At 31.7% G+C, this 19,162-nt stretch overlaps 1 long non-coding RNA gene across 1 annotated transcript in view; it reads left to right on the top strand.

Annotated features, from left to right (window-relative positions):
- The window catches only part of LOC115441551, a 36,606-nt gene extending 20,167 nt beyond the window's left edge, over positions 1-16,439 (top strand). Inside the window, exons 2-4 of the long non-coding RNA XR_003938479.2 lie at positions 7,127-7,279; positions 15,144-15,255; positions 15,513-16,439. This is a non-coding gene — a long non-coding RNA (uncharacterized LOC115441551). The remainder of the gene's footprint in view (positions 1-7,126; positions 7,280-15,143; positions 15,256-15,512) is intronic.
- The last annotated feature ends 2,723 nt before the right edge of the window (positions 16,440-19,162 follow it).

Raw genomic sequence — 19,162 nt, 5'->3', positions numbered from 1 at the left:
GGTCCCGAGCTGTCCACCTTCGTTGAGCACGTGAACCTACGCCCAATTATTGGTAAAGTTAGGCTGCGCAATCCGTTCTGCATTAATAATCAAAATTAACGCTTCAATAAATTAATTATGAATGAAATATTGCCGCCCACGGTTCCATCCTGTGGTTTTCACTCGACATTGGAGTCTAGACAAAGCTTATTATTCTCACTGCTTATAGACTTGTTTTATTTGTATAAATTAAAATGAAATAGCTTAAGAGACCGCTAAAATTGAACAGGTATGGAAATTTAACTTAATAACGTTAAGGCATGTTTTTAAGGTATGTTTTTGTTTTCTTTGCTTTAGCGTTTAGTTATTTGAAAATATTTTTGCATTCAAGCAAATATGTAAAATGCAATAGATTGTTATCTACCATTATGAATGCAAGATCTAGGCCTGTATTTATAAATCAATCTCACATTTGAATAAAATTTCAAGTTGACATTTGATATTTTACGCTATTTTAGAAACCAAACTGTCATTTTATAGCTCGTTCTTAACTGAGTCATCACTGTTGAATAAATAAAACTCAACTATCTAAATCCATCACACACTGTAACTTAAGATACCATTTCAGCTGATATGGATCTATTCAGTAGCGACTAAGACTAATTAAGAAGCACTTGAGAGCGAAACTATTTATTTATTATTACGGACCCTATATCCTAAGTTAAAAAAATGGCGTTTGAAAAATGGTAGGGGAGTTATTACACCCACATTATGAACACCGCATAGTTAGTCACACTGTCGGGTATTTACCGATATTATCGGTATCTTAGTATAGACGTTTTATCGATCTGATTTAAAATAATAATTTTAATTGCATTTTATGTAGGTGATACACAAAATCATAAAGTCATTCGAAACAGTGCATTCCGCAAAACTTGTCGACGAACAACATTGGGAAAAAGGTAATACCGCCCTTATCACTCAAAAAATAGAGTGTTTATGTATACACCTTAAAATTTGCGATACATTCACGTAATTGGTCCGTATTAAATTTTCGAAGTAAACCCTTTCAAGGTGATATGCGGTTATGAAGTGGCATATGGTTGAAAATAATCCGCGAAGCGCGAATCTGTTCGGCAGTGTGTGGATCTCGATAATACTTTTTTATGACAAAGTTATTGACTATTTATGTGACAAAACTCAAAAGATTCAAGAAAGTAATACATGAACACGATGTTAAATTATTTCTATGTGGATACTGATGGGACAATAGATTTGTTAGTAATAGTGTCGCTTCAAAAGAGGTACCGTATGTGCGCTCGCTTTTATTAAAGGCATTATAAAAAACTACGTGGTGTACGCGGCTGTACTCATAGTAAAGGCTTTTTACGTGGTATATGTCCCAAAGTGTCTGTATCGATATTACATAACGTAATCTGCATTATGCTAGCGCCGTCTTTTAAAAATTAGCTAATATTAATTATTTTCTATTGGAGAAAGTTACCGTGATAAAAATGTGTTAATCCAGGATATGTGTTTATGGTAATTCATAATAAAGTATATGTGTGTGCCAGATTTTCTCCAAATACGTTCAGCTATTGAGTTTAGTTCTAACAAACATACAAACATTTTCACAAACTTTTGCATTTATGATATAAATAAGATAATAACAAGTCGCTGAAATGTGAGCTAATCCATCATCCACATAGATCTACGTGAAATGGTAAGACTAAGCAGCCGAGAAGAGAATCATTATAATAAGTCAAAATAATATTTCCAAAGACAAGTCTCTACTGTGACTTATATAATTGACGCCCAGTAATCTAATGCAAAATCCGTGTCCAAACACTGGCCCATTTAAATTGGTATAAATAAAAAATATGCCATATGCCAATATTTTCATAATCTATTTCGAAGCCATAAATTAAATGTATATTAGTGACCTGGAACGTACCATTAATTATATTAAAATCTAATGAACTTATTTAAATCCACGGCTGTTTTTTACTCGTGCATACATTTTTTACACATGACAGATGTTTTTGGCGTAATTTATTTAGATTTATATGTATCAATGAATATTTAAAGACATTTTATAAACCTAATGATTACTACAAATGTCATTAACATAGGATCCGCGGGATATATATATGCGTGGACTTTTTAAATGCCAAAATAAATGCCCATATAACTTCGTTCTCACATACTAATTATAAGATTGAAGTTTCTCTTAGCCAGATAAGATTTTATTACACCGTTTAAATTTAGTCTTTAAATTCATCAATTTGTAAACATAAATTCAATCAGTTTAATAATTCATTTTAGGTGTGACGTGAAAAAAGATTTAGTCTCAAGAATTTTTAAAGCTAACATTTTTTACGAAGTACTTTCGCGAGGGTAGGAAAACCGAAGAAATCGTCCAAGAAAAAAGTACTGCGATGAAATTGTCGTAGGGTTGGCAATGGTCCAACTAAACACACCTGTATTGTAATAATTTATAACATAGTCGTTATTCGAACAGTTTCGTTCCACAGCTCTCAGAGGCAACTAGGATATTTCGCAAAGAAATTAGATATTATACACCTTACAAATGTTGCGCTTTACCTCTTTACTCGCTCTGTTTTCAGAATAGGAAAATTCGAGACATACTGTGGTTTCTACGAACAAATAGACATTACAACAAGCCAAATGACATATAGGTCAGATCAGTTTCAAAAATCAAAAGTTTGTTTCTAAATTTGAGTCACCTGGTTTAGATACCTTGGGTGACAAATTCTTACAGCAACTGACGCTATTTTTATAAATATTTTCCAGGCAAAATAAAACCTACGATGATGATGACACATAAGAGGCTCACTATTACAAGGTTCTCCTTTATATAATATGCAAATTGAATTATATATATCACATAATTCTAAGTCTTTTACACTGAAAATTTCTAATAATCCCGATAAATAAATAAACGGGGAAGTATGAATCATTCTCCTCTCTAATGTTTACTAAAATGACATTTTTAAGTCTCATTTTGGCAATACAAGTAAAAATTAACATAGGACCTTGTAATAGTGAACCAGCGGCATAGTATTAAATCTAGTATACCTCTAAGTATCATAAACCGGCATGGTCACTGCTGGTGATAAGAATCAGCCACAACTTGGTAGTCATCGTTATTAGTCTGGACTTGTCACATTTAGTATGCCGAGTCATAAAAAATATACTACCCTGAATACAGCGAATAAGCAAGCAAATAAAATCACTTTATTCTTAGAAGAAAGATTTTAGTGCATGTCTTTCCCCGTTTTAAACACGGCTGTCGACCACCCGTGTCATGAGGTGCGTTGGTATAAAACAGCATTCCTCTATGTCCGTACACTCGACAAAAAGAAAATGGGTAATCCATTTTGACGGAACGCTAAAAAAATCCCGAGCAACGTCGCATGCGCAATTATAGAGCGAAAGCGGTCGGTAATTTTATCGGAAACAGCTCGTTGACGCTAACGAGCGATGCAAGTGTAAACGCTTGTTAATATCTCGATATGTATACATTATCGAGATTAAGTCAACATTTTGTCTATGAGTGAACATTATGCATTATTATTGGGTCGTTTTAATGAGCTGACGATCTAAGGTAAAACACAGCTAACAGATCTTAGGACTCAGTAAGATTTCTACTAGTTAGTAGAATAAGCTTTGTCTGTTTAACTTGATTCTCTATGATATCGATATTCTTACTACACTCCCAAACAAAAACATATTGACATTTAATAAAGCCTGTTTACACTAAAATACACTTTCGTAACTTGATTCTTGACGTTTTTGGAACAAATTGCCATAACACGGAACAGTCATATCAATATATTATGTCTACAAACTGCATAATATATTATGTTGTTATGTAGTTGACTTTATATCAGCGACCCATATCCGGGCTTGTTCGTGCTATATATAAAACAGAAACAGCACTGAATTGTAGTAAAGGTAGTTGAGAATACCCTCATCCAGAAAATCGACTTTCAGGGTCCCAACTATAACTATAACTAAGACACCCTTGAAGTCTCACCAAATTTTTAAGCCTGTAAAAAATCGTATCGTGAAAAAAAATAAGATTCTTTTAAGGTGGTAGCTCAAGGTCCATTTTCATACATTTTGTTTCGGCTTTAATCTGGGTAACTAAACAAGTATTGGCAAGTAAAGAATTTAAATTCACGTCTAGTTAGTGATTAGTTCTCGCAGTTGAAGAAAAACGTAAAATAATTAATAATCATGGATATTTCGGCCTTTAAAATTTAATATGACGAAATTTTAAAGGCCGAAATATCCATGATTATTAATTATTTTTACATTTTTCTTTCAACTGCGAGAACTAATCACTAACTAGACGTGAATTTAAATTCTTTACTTGCCAATACTTGTTTAGTTACCCAGATTAAAGCCGAAACAAAATGTATGAAAATGGCCCTTGAGCTACCACCTTAATATTAAATATTATTTTGCACAACACAAAAAATACCAAAAACATGCATATTGGGCCTTGTTAGGAACCAGGCTTTCTTCGTTCACACAACTTTTCTTATAAATATAAGTACAAATGAAAGCTCTATAGAGATATTAATAAAACCTCACCACCAATAAGTATTAAATAAAAAAAAAACGTGTCAACTAATGGCTCCAAAAAATATATTTGGCAAACAAATAGCAAGACAATCGCTTACAACTTGATCCGCGTCTTTAATTGTCCGTTTTGTGTTACATTTTTACTGTTACTAACTGTACCGGAGCTTGCTACAATTTCGGTCCGTCCGGTTTTTTTTTAATTACCGCACCCGACTACGCCACAGACACCGTTGCGGTATCGCGTATTTTATATATATTTAATTTTTATTATTGCGCTCATTTTGTCCAAACCCGTTTATGTTCGAGATTAAACATCATAAAGTTAGGCTAGGTTGAGATTTATTAATAAAAAAAATTATATGTAGATTATTTCGAATAACAATTAACTTTTGTATCCACGAAATACAAAACTCTATGATATTTTGTAATTAAATTTATCTAATATATTGTTCATTCACATTTTTTTAAACTTATCTTACGTGTGTTATTTCAATTTAATTTTTCCTTCCGATGTTCAGAGAACTTAGTATCTGTCAGTTAAATATAATAACTCCGGACTAAAAGCTCTACCTGGAATTTCAATCGAGTAGGAATCAATCTTGTGCATGAATTTGTATAATTTTTAACATTGATTCCCGATTCACAAAAAGTGACAAACGTCACGTTAAGACCTGTCCTCGGCCCCATTTATTTTTTCTTCGGTATTGTGTTCTACTGTAAACCATTTTTATAATAATGTATTCAGCTCAGGTGTTAGATAAGATCACATTTAGCACATTGTTTCTTTTTAAACACTTTAATTACACTTTGTCTGAACACTGAACTGCCGTTTTATTACTTTGTAATGTTAATCTTGGGAAAGTAGAAATCTCTATCACTGTTTCCAACTCTTTACTTTCCATTTCAATTAAACTCATAAGAGGAAACTTATAATTTGATTCTTATTTCTAATGATAACATTTATGCCGCTCTCAATAGTAATTAGTTGGAAATATACGGTCCTACAATACAATTAAATTAAAAGGTTCCCTTTATCTCAGATCGTTTTTGTACCGCACTTTCTTCCGCAGTGCGGATGTGATCTATTTGGAAATGTATACTGTATACTATAGTACCAGGTATAGTACCAGGCATTTATAAGTTGCTAACAGTTTAAAATATTGTTAAAATGTATGGAAACAGTAATACCAAATAACAGTGAATATGGAATTCGAAAAAAATATTTGAACGTTGAAACTTATTTCTTTAATATTCATTATAAAAAGTTGGTATAAAACGTATATAATTCGAAAGTTTTCGGTGTTCTAGATGTACAGGGTTTCCAGAACTTCGTTTAAGGCAGGAGTAGAGACCAAAAATATCTGGCCCTATGATATTGACAAATTGACAAATATAATTCTTTCATTTACAAATTTGTATTTTTATCTATATTTCTTTTAAAATTAAATATGAACACCTATAGCCAGACAGAATGTAAACGGTTTAATGCACATGAAACAGTTCGTGCAAAAGTTTCCGCCAGTCGGAAACTAGTTTTAAATGTTGTGGAAAAATTCCGAAGGGAGATCGTGATGGATAAGTAATAATGAAGTGACTTTGTTTCGATTGGCTTAACACATTGATATTCAAAATCAGTAAAATATACTAAGGCGCCGCACAGACGCCACCTTATTGCAGGGGAGCAGTATACTACTATAAAACTAACAATTCTTTCAACAGCCTTAGCAACTGGCAATGTCACAGAAGTTGATATTGTTAACGCAACTGTGAGATACGTAGTGTAAGGTAGTGTGACCTCAGATAGCCTGGTTCCTAACAAGGCTCACCAGCCATATTTTCGATATTTTTATTGTGTTCTTGCAAAAACATGTTGTTTTATTATTAAACTTTATAATATATTACTAGTGATATGTTGCAATGAAAGGAAGGACGATATTAAAATGAAGTGTGCCAGTAATGGTTCCTTTACCTTAGTATTTCCCGGCAACAAGTTGATAGAGTCTACGCGGTGCCTTACATTCCTTATAGAAACATCCGGCAGTACTCGCCATCGTCGCTTGTCCGCTTCACTTAGCAACGTTAGAAAGCTATTAATCTCCTGTAGACATGACGTTATTGCCTTATTTTTATTATTTACCGGCACTTTGTTACCTGGTTAATCTAGTTCGAGGCCAGGGTGTTTAATATTTATCATTGTACCTGATTTTCAGCCTTCCAAACTTTATATATAAGGATAAACCCATGATCGATTCACTTGCCGGACAGCGGTGCATGCATGTATAGAGTAGCAACCCTAACCAAAAGTTTAAATCATAAAGAATTATATAAGGAGTGTTCGGGCTTATTAGCCCGAACACTCCTAAACTATAATTCCCTACTGAATATGACACAAATACTCCATTAGTAATATTTCCGACATCGCGTCCAGCTAAAATAGGAAACGCGATGGTACCTACCTAAGACTTTAGAATACAAGACTTAGTTAAAGCAAAAATATATTACCATACCCTAACATAATTTTAAACCATTCCAGGTGTACAGGATGTCTCAAAACTGCAAATCTACGTACACAACCGCCACAACAAGGGACGCTAACAACAACACGCTGTATCACAGCGGCTCCGCCCAGGGTTATGGAGGACGAGGCTATACACCTCCAGGAGTCGCTAGCAATGGCAACTATAAGGTGAACTAGATCAATTTAATTTCCCTAGTTTTATTAGTACTATAAATGTTAATTAGAATATGTAGATATTTATAAATACGTGTAATAAATTTCTTAATGTTAAAATACGTTCTCCAATGTTCTAAAAGATCGACGATTGTGGATTTATTAATTCATGCAGTGGTTTTATGATACTTGATAAATACTTACTTACAAACAAAACTATAATCATTGCCCATAGATTTATTAGAACTCCTAATCTTTCAATTATACTAAATTCACCTGTAATTTGGCATAAAATTATTATTGAACTAAAACAAAATGTTAATAGATTCTTCATTTTCATATTCGGCTAGGTTGCCAAACGACAAAGTTAACTGCAAATGGGTCTTATTTCTTCGCTAGTGTCACTTTGTGGGACAATTCTACAGTTTTCTATTGAACTATTACCGCTACTTCATACTACCTGTCGATGGCAGCGACTTGCTTTCTTTGTAGAAACGATAAATACCACCAGACTCGACGTTAACTCAATTTGAAGTTCTTGTCGGAAGTAGTAGACGTTTTGTATTGAAGATGAATAGTTATCTATAATTTTTTACGTATAAAATGAGTATAGTTTTTTTGTTTTTTTCTTCGTCAATTGAACAGTATATGCTAAAAAATAATGTTCAGGTTTTTTTTACAGTTTATTCCTAACCTTTTAATGAATAAGCACACTGCAATGTTGGCCATAAATAACAATATTGGCCCAATACGCCAACGTGCAAGAATAGAATATTAAAACGTGACGTGAAGCGTGTACAAAGCACGTTATGACATTTGGTCAATGAAGCAGACATCCGCACAGACAGGTGGTGTTGCAAGTTTCCTTATCACTGCATTTTATAGCCATTACTGCATAGAGGGTGTAGCCTTAGCATTTGGTGACCTATATTAAGATCAAGGTTTATGTTATGAAAGTTAAGTCTGTTTTTTTTTGTTTATAGTTTCTATGTGGTTTTTTTATTTCTTTATTTTCGGAGTGGTAGTATAGGACTGCATAACAAAAGAATATTTATAGAGATAAGCTATTAATAAGGTGGTTTTATGCATGTATCCATTTTACATTATAATTATTTGATGATCTTGTAAAACTAATGAATCCATAGTAATTCGAGTAACTTCAACTTATTTCTCGACATTTAAGCCACTAATTAGTCAATTTATATGATAAAAAAAAAAACAAAAACGTCTTAGCCATTATTCTAATAGTCTGTCATATATTTTGAAAGCTGCTAATTTCGTATCCATTATGATTATTATATTACGGCTTAAAAATAATACACGAAAATATGAATATATAATTATGTAAATATGGTGAAAAAGATAAAGTCAATATCCTGTCGTAAGTCATTTACATTGTCAATTTTAAAGCACAACAATAAATTTATTCTAATACAATTAATTAAGAAAAAAGGTAAAGGTTGCTCTGCAATATTATTTGTATCGTTCTATACAGCGAGATACTGCCATTAATAATATCAACAGCTGTGACATTCGTCATTAAGAGAATGTCGCGGCGGTCAGTAGAGAAGTCAGTTATAAAATATGTAGCCCATTGGGACTACCGTCTATTTAGGTATACGGTATTATATCCAAAATAGATTTAAAAAGGTATACTATGTTATAATTTATTCGAAATAAGTTTAAATCGTCACCTACAACCAAAAATTCTGAGAAACATGATTCAATCTTAACAATACAATTAGGTACAATATTTTTTAATATAACAGTTTTGAAAACTGTATTCGTAATAAAAATGTGCAACAATAAACACAAATTCAATTAAAATACAGAGCACAGTTTTATTTGCGATCGTAATGGCAACGTATAAAATTTTTAAACCACTACCGAAATTACAGAACCGCGTAACAGTTCTTATCTTGATGTACATCGGAGAATCAGCCCACTTTCGTCACGAAATTATATTAATATAAGTGTATCAAGTATGATTTCCGGGTAGAGTCAAGTATTTACAGTATTGCTGTCGTGTTTGATTTTTGATGATATTATTGTTAAAGTAAAATAGACTCTAATTAGTGATAAATGAAGATAGGAGTTTATTTACATTTTCATTTCTTGTTTAAGGTGTATATAGAATCAAAAAGTTAAAAATATTACTGTAGTTAATTATTTTTTTTATATCTTGGTCATTTTAGAACAATGGTCGATGTAATCAGTTTATCCTGAATGTATCGTTTCATGCGATCTCTTTTGTATGGAGAAGATAAACTATCCAAACCAAGTATGTAAATATCTGAATAGTACATTTTAGTGCGGTCCGCCTAGCGCCCTATCAATGACAAACGGTGAAGCGGATGTTAAGGCGAAGTTCTTATCCTTTAAATATTTATTAAGTATTTTTTTTTATGTAACAAAAAAAGCTCTTGACAGCTAGATGTTTCATAGGTCATTCATAGAAAATTACAAAATTAATTGTATCATCGGTTCTATCGTCGAACTATCACGATGGAGACTTGATGCACGGAAATATTTAAATGAAAGAAATATATTTTCCTTTACATATTTATACAACATATTTATTTAACAATAGATTTTTTTATAAAACCATTATTCGTGTTCTCTTTTTGAAATTTATCCCCTTTTTTGACAACATGTCCATGAAGAAATTATCGAGCAAATTAGTTTAAAGCTTATGCAACTTGATTTATATGTTGACATGGTTTGTTATCTCTATGTTTTTGCAATTAATGAATTATTTATGAAACACATTAATTTATTAAATTTACCAACGCATGTGAATTATTATCATTAAAATTGTTATAATTATTTCCCTAATATGCTTGTTACAAGATTTATTGCATCACATTAAAAACAAATTATGCTAATATCATTAAAAATAGAACTTCTATTGCATGCAATATATTTTTAGACAAATTTTAAGTTTTTTTCCGATTGATTATAATTTTTACCAAATAAATGCGATATCACCAAAGTTGTATCGAATTCAAAGATTTCAAAATAAACGTGAATAAAAACAATATCATGCTTAAAATAAGTTGTTATTACATGTCACTATAAATTAAAACTCTTAACTTTAATTTACCAACATCTGTTACAAATCCATCGTTTTGTTTACGCATGCTCTCGTTAAATTTAAATTATGATCGAGATTCAATTATTTTTGCAATAAAGACTATTCTCCTTAATGTACCTTTCTCCGTCGCCATAAATGATAATGGCGGACCTAATTGGGGTGCCCCTCGTTAATTTCGACAACGCAGGCGATCCAATTTCCACAACATGTACGTACAGTGCACGCTGGGTTGCCAACCGACAATTACTAATATTATTCCGAAATAAAATTAAAATGTATGAAAAATTATAAATTTATTTAAATTAAAAATAAATAGTGGGTGCATTAACAATATACTTATCCGTCTATGGTAGAGGCATGCGATATTCCTATTTCCTCAGTTTTTTTATTTGTGTACTAAAACAAATATGACTGCCTCGGTGGCGTAGCTGTATTGCGGTACGACTGCAATGCTTACGTCTTGGGTTCAATCTCCCGACCCTATCTAGAATTTGCGCCCTATATGGCGATAGCCCCGCTACTATCACGTCATAAGACAGAATACAAACGGGCTTACATACGGGAGAGTGGGCGCACCAGTTGTGCCTCTTCCTACCCCTTTAGAGATGAAAGCTTTGAGAGTACATAAAAATAATCAAAGCCGACGTTTCTGATGACTGAAATTACTGCGGTCTAAATGCATCCTTTGCATATTTATGACTAGCTCGTCATTATGCCTCAACAATTTAAAACCGCAGACAGGATAACAATTTTGAAAATATACCTACCAGTTATTCGCATCATCTAGTTTATCCTACTTTCTTATTAGTAGGTCACGATCAATTTTAATTGACTCAGTAAAACTTTATTTTGTATACTCATATATACGAGCAAGTGCGTCACCTAAGTGGTCAGGTAACAACTTTGGTGACGCATTTGCTTGATGGAGATCATTTAGCCTACCAGGAATGTATGTATATCCGGTTCCAACAGGCCGGTATAACTATGTCGACTGTCGAGGGGTAATCATCTCTCGTCAGTCGTCATTCTATTGGACCCCACTCCACTTACCATCAGGTGCAGGGGATCACTTTACCATGCCCTTATTAAAAAACGGTAGTGTGTGATAAGTTCCACAAACTGTATACATGCACAATTCTAGAAGAAACACCAGTGGACTGCGAACTTTGTAAAAAAAAATTATGAAGGATAGAGAATAATTGCGCGTCCGATAATCATAATCACCATACGAAACTCAAACTATCTGTCATTTCAGTTACTGTATATCCTTCCATTGTGTTGCCTAGCTACTCTATTACTGTATACGAGTGAGGCTCTACAACTAATATCGTACCATATATGTTTCTAGTTATCACCCCTGCACGAGATATCTCCATTTCCGCATAGGATTATAGAGATCATTGTCATATTATAGTAAGATTTCATTACTTAAATAGAGATGTACCTACTTCGTACGAGATTTGGACCCTTTATGATTTCAATACAGTTTGTTCAATAAAACCCAACCCGTAAAAAATTAAACAGCTAAAAGAATATGATTTTTATTTCTATATGATAATAAAACACTAGACAAAAAAAAAGAGAACTATAATATTATAAACTTATATTCTACTTCACATTTGAAATAATTACCACTCGAATATGAATTTAAATGCTTCATGTATTAAATCCTTTAATTTGTATATTTTTTAATTATACCGGCAACACCGATCACAAGCCGACCACAATGTTGAGTAACCAGAGCAGAATGTTATGTGTTTTGCAACGCGTATTAACTTTGTCGTGTTAATAACACAAGTCTACAGAATTAAATCCGAAAATAGATTTCAATTCATACTCCTGGTCTTGTGGTGTTATATTTTATTAAAACTAAATCAATTATTATGTTTGTCTAAGTTTGCATAAATCAAAACTGAAAGGGATATTTTAACTTAGTATTAGTAGCTAGAGTATACAAAAACACAATAACCCTTTTCGTGATGCTACGGTATATATTGTAAGCTATGGTTTGGGACGTCCTATGCGTAATTTTCGAGTTGTTTTTTTAACACTATTCGCCTCTCAATGTATCCCCTAAGGGTCATTTACTTAAATGTACACGCCTCATGAGACAAGAATACAAGCAAAAGAAGGAAGTTATAGAATTTGTCCAAAAAGGTCCGTAACTGGTTCGAAATACGCAAATTTTAAGTATGCATAGTAACAGGTGGTAACATCTAACAAAATAAAAACAAACTGCATTAGATACTGAACTCTTATGTACGTAGATATAATTGCTAAATTTCTATGTACGAAATTAAATAAGTCAAGTAGTAGTACAAGTTAGAAAACTTAATAAAACACACGCCGCATCGTGTAATAACTTCATACAAGACACTGGACAGAATAAACCGCTAAGAACATGTCAGAGTGACGAAGATTTAAATGCTAAACCAGCGGTAGCAAATCTTTGGCACACGTCTTAATTGTTAATTGCGTACAGGCTACAAATTTATGAAAAAGAAAGCAATCTTATTTTTTTTATATGTTTCTGGTGATTCTGTGATATTGATTGTTTATGAAATTCATTATTTACAGTAAAATAATAAAAAATCAAATTACATGCGTACATTACAAAATCGTAAAATACAATTGTTTATTGTTTACTAATTCTGATCCACAAAACAGGTGCCAGGAATGTACTATTGTATACATAAAAGGTTGATCGCCGCTGTCCTAGACGATCCAATCTCATTACGTGCCACGCGAATCACGGTTTACGATTTTAAATATTTAGTAGGACACGTAAGATTTATTACATAGAAAGGGACTGGGGTTACTAAGTTAAATTGGGTCTTGACAGCCAGTACATTTGTGTATTGGCTTTTGCCTGCGATTGCGTATGTGCAAATCCTGGTCTAAAGTCCTGATTTATGTCGTTAACTATACATAAGTTAAGGCATATTACCGATAGTAATTTATCAGCTAAACTAAGTTGCACTATATGAGTGTGTAGCTTTCAAAGAATTATTTGCATTATATAATATATTATAACTATATTTAAGAAAAACATTTCCATGTAACAAAGACATACCAATAAAAACTTCATAGCATTTTTAAGCAAATCCAAGGAAACTTCATGCTCAAATAATGTGCGTGTAAAATTACATTTCCCTACATATTTTTTCCGGCGTGCGTTTCAGGCAAAATAAATTAATTATAGAAATCAACAACTGTGCAAACAGGCAATCCACGCACATTACACGACAGTCAATGATAAATCTGTTTAATTACGTAGCAAGTGTCGCGCAGCCGCATACGCCAACTTCATTTATAATTCCGCCGTTGATTTTCGCGCCACGAACTCATTAAATCAACACGCCAGATTTATGGCAGTTTTTATTTAAGTTCAACGTTTCGGGCATATTGAAGTGATACCTCTAACAGAGCCCTTGCGAAAAGTACCAAGTTCCGTGGTGATATTGCCTGAAAAATTTAAATGTTAAGCGCTATTACTTGTGGTTACGTCTACACTTTGCGCTTTGTTTATGTATGCGTAATTAAGGTTTTAGTGATGTTTTTGTAATATTCTATATAATTTTACGGGAAACACAAAATGATTGAGCTATCTTATGTAAAAATGATGCTGATACTTCACTAGGATAACGCTGAGGGATAATGTTACGTTGGGTTTAAAAAAATAAATTGAGTTTTGATGGATTTTAAATATTAATATTCCTCATGAACCTCAAATACATACGTAAAAAAATACACTACTATGATAACTTATATTCATAATTTCATGTTCACCAGTTCTAATAATGTGGGCCATATAAATAATACATTTAAAGATCCTAAGAAAAAGCATTTTTAAAATTTCAAGAAGATTAAAATTTAAATAATCATTTAGATGAAATAAAGTTTTAGCATGATTTGTATTGCTTCAGCTTCACTGATAACAATAAACTATATTTTAAAAATTGTGATATTTTAAAAATTCTTTATGAAGACAATGTAATACAAATAAATAACTAAATAATACATATGTAAATGACTGCCTCTTAAAAAGTGTAAACAAAATGTAAATCCGTTATTGGCCTTAAGATAAGTGTATCAGATTGTGTCACTCTAGTATTAAGGGCTGTGGATTTTTTAAATAAATAAATAAATAAATAAACCACCAAAGCCGAAAATAGCGTAAATAAATATTTGATCTCATAAAACTGCCCAAGTTGTTCAGCAATAATAGCACTTATTAGTTTCTATTCGTGACAAATTAACGTCAAATTAAAATTGTATGCTATCGATTAAAATTACCAATAGACACAATGTCTGAAAATATTCATTCATCTCGCGTCTTTGCTAATTTCACAGTTGCAATCAGTTTCTCGAATCTCGCAATTCGAGAATATCCGATGACATTTGTCAATAGCAATTTCAACTGTATATAGCCTGTGCTAGGAAATAGTAGTTCAAATAATACACGTCATCTAGTTAATTAAACAGGAAACTTTAGTCATGTTTTTTTTCTTTTGTTTTGGTAGTACATATTTAAATTATTTAATAAAGTATTTTTAAATGAAACCGAAACATTTAAAATATTTTCTTTATCTATATTATTATTTATGATTAATGTTATCATATAGATTTACAAAAATATTCCCACTTATACTTCACGATAATTATAATACTTACTCAATAAGTTATTTGCATATCTGCCTCAAATGCTTAGATTAATTAATCTTAAGTTCTTGATGTCTAACGGACATAGACACAAATCGAATTGAATCAAATGCTTGATTGCAGCAAGTGACGGCGAAAGTGCTCTTCGGCAGTGTGACGTCGATCAATGACCTCAAACGGCAGGAGAAGGGAGAGCGCGAGGCGCGGCGGACGCATTAGCGCCATCTAGTTGGAGGTAAATTAATGTATTCCTAATTTGAAGTGTAGGTCTGTGCAAATAGTTCTTGGTATTGTTTATAGATGTCGGTATAAAAATATTTCATATCCATTTACATGTTTATATTTATATTATTTCTGTTATAGTAGGAATTACATCCAAACATAATAATAAAATAAACAAAAAAAAATATCGTGTATTAGTAACTTAACTTTACAAATTCTTAAAGTTACCGATAGATGGCGTTTTCCTAACTTTCTATTGTTTGTTTTCAGGCAGAAATGTGATAAGAAAATATCGAAGCTAAGGAGTGATCTCGGAGAACAATGTAGTATCAGAGCCAGATATTACCGTATACTTAACAACAATAAGTAGTTAGTTATAGAACAAAAACGTTAAAAATTACTATTATTTAGATTATTAAATTGTATCTAGTTTTTAAGTCTATCTAAAATAGTATTTTGGATCAAATTAAAAGGTTGCCATGAAACAATATTGCTAAGTCAAAAAATTATTAATATTCTCGAGAAAATCTAAAGTCAACTGTCAATTTATTCACATCACACGTCTGTGATTTGTTGTTTTTCTTAAAAGATTTATAGATTTTTATAAATACAATATGTTTAACTAATACAAGGTCATTTAAATTGATCTAGTCTAGATTTCTAAAAAAAATATATAAATTAATAAAAAAAATTATATGCATAGTTTAAATGACCAAGATATTCGGATTTTTTATAAATCTACATTTTACTGTTAATTCAAACAAATTGTAACGTATAAGAAAATTTATCAATGTAATCTAAGTTCATAGAGTAATACAGATTGATAATTAACTAATTATATAATGTATTCAATTACCATTTCATACTTTGTCATTTTGCTCATCCATTCTCCGTATTTTTATCACGAAATTTTTATATCATTTCCTATTGCACTTTGGTAAATTAATGACAATGATGTACCTATGTACCTAATCATTGGAATACAAACCTTGTTTTTATGCTTAATTCAGAAAAATACCCATAAAACTAGCATTTTATGACAACTTTCTGTAAGACGGTGATATTGTACTGACTAAACGGTCCTGGTTGAATCGGCCTATTTACAGCTGGTATATCAAGGCCTTTCTCACATCAAAGCAAAATGTTCTAAATAGTTCGTATTATTCTTGATGGAATAAAGTTTTGTTATTTATGTCATTATTTATTTATCACTCTGTGTAGTTATATTTTCCTAATAAATTTTATACAAAAAAATATTTTGGACTGAAACAATAAAATGAAAATTAAATGTGTAGTATTATTTATATTATTGTTATATTAAAACCTTTTACTCGTGTAGGTTAAAAATTACTAAATACACAATAATTATGTCTTGAGTCTATAGATTATATTATTTCATAAGACAAGGAGTATATTTCGAATTCCAATTTGTTTTGTTTGACTGTAATTTTTTTACGAGAAGAAAATGAATATATTTTAGGTACTTCCTTTAAATTTACTACTATTTAAATTACCAGGTATAATGATAGTGACAGAATAAATCAAAGAGCATTTGGATTAAAAAGTACAATTTCTTTATGACGAATGTTGAAAACAGAAGGTAATAAAAAAATCTACTAAAACCATGTCGAAGTGATGGCAAAATCATAGTTTCGTTTCGATTGTTTTGCGTAATGTTTACCGCAATACTGTTTAGAAATTGACTGCGTTTAATAAGATGGAGTAATTAATTATTGAGTAATCGTTTTCGATCATGGCAATATTGCTATCTTCAAAACATAAAAGAAATAAGAATAACATTAACCCAGCAATGGCGAAAGGTCCATATAACCCGATTCTACCGGCTTCTCTTTATGTAGAGTTTATGAAGAATTTAATTATCGATTTGCAAAATGCATTTATGCATATTAGTACCTATATATCTTCGAGTTCCCTCTCAGAATATTGCACCTTTCGCCACTGTAACCTAGTATCTATTTTTTGTTGATTGTTCCTTATTATATTCATAATATACACAAATATATTTAATTTACAAAGGTATATCTGTAATTCTAAAACAAAATACAACTACCTCTGTTACGCAGGTAGAGTAACTCTCCATACGAAAGCATATATCTGCTTAATAAAATTCTCATTACTTAGTACCAACAAGCTTAAAACAACAAGTCTGCCAGCGGAAAACTCTATATACAAAATTCTTATGTACCTAGCGTAGATGAACTCTAGGACAGGATAGTTAATCATTCATGATATAAGATAGTTTAACTTAACTTCTTCTGTGACCGGTGTACAGGATTTGTGAAATAAAAATTACATTACCTTGAAAATTATAATATTACCTCTATCCATTATAATTAACGAATTTCAAGGGTGTGTGAAGTCTACCAATCCACACTAGGCCCGCGTGGTGGACTAAGGTCTAATACCTCTTCGCAGTAGTGGAGGCCCATGCTGGTGCCCACCAGTGGGCACTATTATTATATATATTACTATAATCCATAATTCGAATGTAGTATGGATGTAACCAGAGGGGGGCGGTCTGGAAATAAAATTTGTTCAATTAACAATTGATTGATTTTAGAATTTCTAAGACTAATAATGTTTTTTTTTTTCTATGACTGTCATTTAATACTAAAGTTAGCTGCGCACGTTATATGTATAAATAATATGTTTTAGAATTAAGTAGTAACAACCACAAAAACTTCAGTGTACCTCTTTCACGGACAGTGAAATATCTACAAACATAATATCTTATGTTTACGCAGATGTTAGACATTGAAATAAAACAATTTTTTCCAAGCAATAAAACTATTTTTCACTCTATTTACAAAACAACTTTTTCTTGACATCTAGAACAGACAAAGAAATTTAAAAATAAATTACAACGTAAATTGTACAACTGATAAACATCACAACACATGTAAAACGAAGTTTGTTTCGCGGCAGCACTTTCGCTAGAATCGTAATAGAAATACTAATGGGCAATTTGTATTATTTGCATTGCAATTTGTAAGTCTCTGGCAATAAATTTAAATTTAATGTGCTGAAGAGATATTTAAACATTTGATCTTGAAAATTGCCAAATTTTCAGTGCTTTATTCATTAAATTCATCTTGATTTTAAACATTATTAATGTAAATGCCATGCCATAATAAGAAATCAATCATTGAAAAATAACTATTTACGGATTGTATCGCGATTATTTATATTATTATTTTCTCCCGACATTATAGGTAGTTTAATATCAATGTCTGTTCGTGTAAACATGGAAATCAAGCACTCCAAAATCAGAACTTCAAATAACAATAAGAAATAATTTAAGCAAATATAATGCCTATTATGTACATTAACTAAAATGTCTTACGGAACACCACAGTAATGCTGACCCACTGCTATTTGCCGATGAAATAGACAAATCAGTGGCATAGGAGACTTTTCTATATTCCTAATTTAATAAAGATTTTTATAGGTTAATTCTGCTTAGTATGTAACGCTGGCCCCTCATAATAATAAAGGTCCAAGGCGTGTTGCATAAGTTGATGAGGATACGTGAGCCGAAGTCCGAGCGAATTGCAAACATGACCCTCACCATAGCACGTGATGACCTGACGGAATCAGGAGGTCAAATATATGGACATCAAAAAACAATCTGCATAATAAATAGGAGTCCTTGTTTTGTTACGTCCACCATCTAGTAATGATACCAAAAGGTGTAATTAAATGCCTCAAGAAAACCAAGATGTGTATATTTCTTTTAAATATACACGGAAAACATAACAGATTTAGATGATTTATTGCACACAGATAAATATTCTCCAACACGCTGGATTCATACCGCTTTAGACAGTCAGTCTGGATTACTTTAGGGAGGAATATGATCAGCAGTGGACTTCATATAATTTAATGATGATGTATTATTT

The sequence above is a fragment of the Manduca sexta genome, chromosome 12, assembly GCF_014839805.1.
Source record: "Manduca sexta isolate Smith_Timp_Sample1 chromosome 12, JHU_Msex_v1.0, whole genome shotgun sequence".
Taxonomy (NCBI): Eukaryota; Metazoa; Arthropoda; class Insecta; order Lepidoptera; family Sphingidae; genus Manduca; species Manduca sexta.
Note: the sequence above shows the minus strand (reverse complement) of the source record. Positions and strands in the feature narration are given on the sequence as shown.